We start from the raw sequence: 4,851 nt of genomic DNA on the forward strand, positions 1-4,851 counted from the left end.
CACCACCAACATCAGCCCTTCCAACACCAGCAAAGAAGATTTGAGCAACCCCAAGTCTATGTTGGAGAGAATGACAGGGCCAATGCTCATCAGTATGGAGCTGGAATTCAGGCACCACCTGTGCAAAACAACAACTTTGAAGTGAAGGCATCCTTGTTGAATATGGTCCAGAACTCAAAGTTCCATGGATTAGCAATGGAAGATCCCTTGGAACACTTGAATCAATTTGATAAAGTATGTGACCTGACCAAGATTAATGGAGTTTCAGAAGACAGCTTCAAGCTAAGACTATTTCCATTCAGTCTTGGTGACAAAGCTCACCAATGGGAAAAGAATCTTCCAAGAGGCTCCATTCAAACCTGGGAGCAATGCAAGCAAGCTTTCCTATCTAAGTTCTTCTCCAACTCAAGAACTGCAAAACTGAGGAACCAAATCTCCAGCTTCACTCAGCACAGCAATGAGAGTTTTGGTGAAGCATATGAGAGATTCAGGAGCTACACAAACCAATGCCCACACCATGGGTTTAGTGATGCTTCCCTTCTCAGCACACTATATAGAGGAGCTCTTCCCAAGATTAGAAACCAGCTGGATACTGCTTCCAATGGGAACTTTCTGGGAAAGGAGATACATGCTGCTTTAGAGCTAGTGGAGAACTTAGCAATGAGCAATGATACTTATGGTGAAGACTATGACAGATCAAATAGATCTGAAGGTTCAAGCTCAGAACAGAGACTCACTAGGGAAGTTAAGGAGTTGAGAAGTGAATTAGACAAATTGAAATTCACCACTCAGAAGCCAATGCATTTTGTTGGAGAGTATGAGGAACCTTCTCAAATCTTTGAGAACATAAGTGAAGAAGGTCTCACCCAGGAGGAGCTTAACTACATTGGGAATTAGAGGTTCCAGAGATATCAGTATGGTAATGCCAATCCAAACCTTTCCTACAGGAACACCAATGTAGCTAACCCACAATACCAGGTCTATCCCAATTCTCAAGCTCCACAGAACTTTGTTCCCAAGAACAACTTTCAAGGGTCTTTTCAACCCAAGAATCAGTTTGCTCAGAATCAAGGTTTTGGTCAGCAACAACAACCATTTCAAGGTACTGTTTTCAATTCACAGCAGCAAAAGGCACCACCAGGGTTTGGTCCACCACAGTTCCAACAGCAGGCGCCGGTTCAACAACAGTTTCAGCCACCAACGGTTCAACAGCAGCCACAGATGGGTTCAGATATGGTTGGTATTCTGCAACAACTACTTCAGGGTCAACAGCTCTTTGCAAGCCAGAACGCAGCCATGAAGCAGGAAATCAAGGAACTAAAGCAGAACCAGGCCTCAAGCTCAAGGAACCAAGGTCACCTACCTGGAAAACCAGAACCCAACCCCAAAGAATATGCAAAGGCCATTACACTGAGGAATGGAAAGGAGTTACCTGGTATTGAGAACAACAATTTGATCATTGAGGACAATGATCAAACTGAGGGGGAGGCAGCCTTAACAGATGATCAAGTTGCTGAGAAACCAAGGACAGAAAAGGGTAAAGAGGTAGCAAAGGAACCTGAACCAGAGAAGACATATGTGCCACCACCTTCATACCAACCCAAGCTCCCATTTCCAGGGAGATTTAAGAAGCAACTTGTGGACAAGGCAAGAGCTGTATTTGAGAAGGCACTCAATGAGACACCACTCACTATGCCTCTCATTGATGCATTTCTAATGATGCCAAAGATGGGGAAGTTCTTGAAGGATGCCATTCTGAACAAGACAAAAGAGCTTCAAGGCATAGTGGTACTAAGTCAAGAATGCAGTGTTATCATTCAGAAGAAGTCCATTCCAAGAAAGTTGACTGATCCAGGGAGTTTCACACTCCCTTGTGCCATTGGACCTCTTCTATTCTCTGGATGTCTTTGTGATCTAGGAGCATCAGTCAGCTTGATGCCATTCTCCATAGCAAAGAAGCTGGGCTTTAGAGTCTTCAAACCTGCAAGGATCTCTCTTATCCTTGCAGATAGATCAGTTAGATTGCCTGTTGGTATGTTGGAAGATCTACCTGTTAAGATAGGTGGTTTTGAGGTTCCAACAGATTTTGTTGTGCTGGAAATGGATGAGGAACCAGTTGATCCTCTTATCTTGGGCAGGCCATTCTTGGCCACTGCAGGAGCCATAATTGACATGAGATGTGGGATAATAGAGCTTCAACTTGGGTCTGAAAAGCTCAAGGTTTATGTGAATGAGATGATGAAGAAACCCACCATTGAAGGTCAATGTTTCTATGTGGAGACAATGGATCAGTTGGCTGATGAGTTGCTTGAGGAGCTGAACACTGAGGATCCTCTTCAAGCTGCTCTAACTCAAGAACAAGGAGACAATGGGCTCTTAGCAAAAGCAAGTGAAGGGTACAAGTTGTATTTGGACAATGCTAGAGAGCTGGGTCCTGAGACAAGATTTTTGGAACTGGAACAAAGTGGCTCTGAGGTCTTGGCTATCAAAAGAGCAGAAATGAGCCAATGCAGCTTGGACAAGGATTGGAATGAGGTTGATGCACCCCCTCTTGAGCTCAAGCCTCTACCAACAGGGCTCAGGTATGCATTCTTGGGCTTAAACTCCACATATCCAGTAATCATCAATGATAGCTTATTAGAGCATCAAGAGAGTGCATTGCTTAGTGAGATAAGAAAGTTCAGGAGAGCCATAGGATATTCTTTGGCTGATATTAGAGGGATCTCTCCTGACATTTGCGCCCACAGGATACACCTAGAGGACCAATCTATGTCCTATATTGAGCATCAACGACGTCTTAACCCCAACCTTAAGGAGGTGGTTAAGAAGGAGATACTAAAACTTCTTGAGGCAGGGATAATTTACCCAATCTCTGACTCAAGATGGGTGTCTCCTGTTCATGTTGTGCCCAAGAAGGGTGGGATCACAGTAGTTAAAAACGAGAAGGATGAGCTGATAGCTACTAGGACTGTCACAGGACACAGAATGTGTATAGACTATAGAAAGCTCAATGCAGCATCTAGGAAGGATCATTTTCCTTTGCCTTTCATCGATCAGATGTTAGAGAGGCTTGCAAACCACCCCTTCTTTTGTTTTCTCGATGGGTACTTGGGGTTCTTCCAAATTCCCATCGATCCCCGAGATCAAGAGAAAACAACATTCACATGCCCTTATGGCACATTTGCATACAGGCGAATGCCTTTTGGTCTCTGTAATGCCCCTGCCACATTTCAACGTTGCATGATGCATATATTCTCTGACATAATTGAAGAGAAGGTGGAGGTGTTCATGGATGATTTTAGTGTCTATGGCTCCTCCTTCTCAGATTGTCTCTCTATTTTGTCACAGGTCTTGGAGAGATGTGAGCAGCATAACTTGGTGTTGAACTGGGAGAAATGCCACTTCATGGTGCAGGAAGGAATAGTTCTTGGGCACAAGATATCTGAGAAAGGCATAGAGGTTGACAGAGCAAAAGTAGAAGTAATGGTGAATCTGCAAACCCCCACTTCAGTCAAAGGGATAAGGAGTTTCCTTGGGCATGCAGGGTTTTACAGAAGATTTATCAAAGACTTCTCAAGAATTGCCAGGCCCTTGACAAGGCTGTTGTGTAAAGAAGTTGATTTCATCTTTTATGCTGAATGTGAAGAGGCCTTCAAGATGATCAAAGATGCATTAGTCAGTGCACCAATAGTCCAGGCACCAGACTGGTCCCTTCCTTTTGAGGTTATGACAGATGCATCTGATTTTGCAGTTGGAGCAGTTCTTGGGCAAAAGAAGGAAAAGAAGCTACATGTTATCTACTATGCCAGTAGAACACTTGACTCTGCACAAGAGAAGTATGCTACTACTGAGAAGGAAATGCTGGCAATAGTCTTTGCCTTTGATAAATTCAGAAGCTACCTGGTGGGATCAAGAGTCATTGTATATACTGATCATGCAGCCCTCAGGTATCTGATGACCAAGAAAGATGCTAAGCCAAGACTATTGAGGTGGGTTCTTCTACTTCAGGAGTTTGATATGGAAGTACAGGACAAAAAGGGTATAGAGAATGGAGCTGCAGACCATCTCTCTAGGTTGAGAATAGACTCTGAAGTCCTTCTTAATGACAGTCTTCCTGAGGAATCACTGATGGTGCTCCATTCTTATTTGGAGTTTGAAGAAGTGGATAGCATCCAAGAGAAGAGGATGCCATGGTTTGCTGATATTGTGAACTATATTGCTTGTGGAGTGGAACCACCTGAACTTGATGCTTACCACAGGAAGAAGTTCTTCAGAGATGCCCAAAGATACCATTGGGATGAGCCCTACTTATATGTCTTGAACAAAGATCAGCTGTATAGAAGGTGTCTTGCTGAAGAGGAGATGCAACCTGTGTTGCAAGAGTGTCATGGTTCAGCTTTTGGGGGTCACATGGGAGCATTTAAGACTGTGGCCAAGGTTCTTCAGAGTGGGTTTTGGTGGCCCACAATATTCAAAGATGCTCAGCTAGTGGTTTCAGCATGTGATGCCTGTCAGAGGCATGGGAACATATCAAAGAGGAGTGAGATGCCTCAAAACCCAATTCTAGAAGTTGAGATCTTTGATTGCTGGGGGATTGATTTCATGGGGCCCTTCATTTCATTCTATGGGAATCAGTATATACTTGTTGCTGTGGACTATGTGTCCAAATGGGTTGAGGCCATTGCTTCCCCTACCAATGATTCCAAGGTAGTAGTGAAGTTGTTCAAGAGCATTATCTTCCCAAGATTTGGAGTACCCAGGGTTGTTATCTCTGATGGAGGATCTCATTTTGTGAACAAGACTTTGGAGGGATTGCTGAGAAAGCATGGAGTGAAACACAAGGTAGCTACT

At 43.8% G+C, this 4,851-nt stretch overlaps 1 non-coding gene across 1 annotated transcript; it reads right to left on the minus strand.

Annotated features, from left to right (window-relative positions):
• Window positions 1-417: 417 nt before the first annotated feature.
• Window positions 418-524, minus strand: LOC112083626. Its single transcript, XR_002897762.1, has one exon. It is a non-coding gene; the product is annotated as a small nucleolar RNA R71 (small nucleolar RNA).
• Window positions 525-4,851: the final 4,327 nt, after the last annotated feature.

Source organism: Eutrema salsugineum, unplaced genomic scaffold, assembly GCF_000478725.1.
Source record: "Eutrema salsugineum unplaced genomic scaffold, Eutsalg1_0 scaffold_6, whole genome shotgun sequence".
NCBI lineage: Eukaryota > Viridiplantae > Streptophyta > Magnoliopsida > Brassicales > Brassicaceae > Eutrema > Eutrema salsugineum.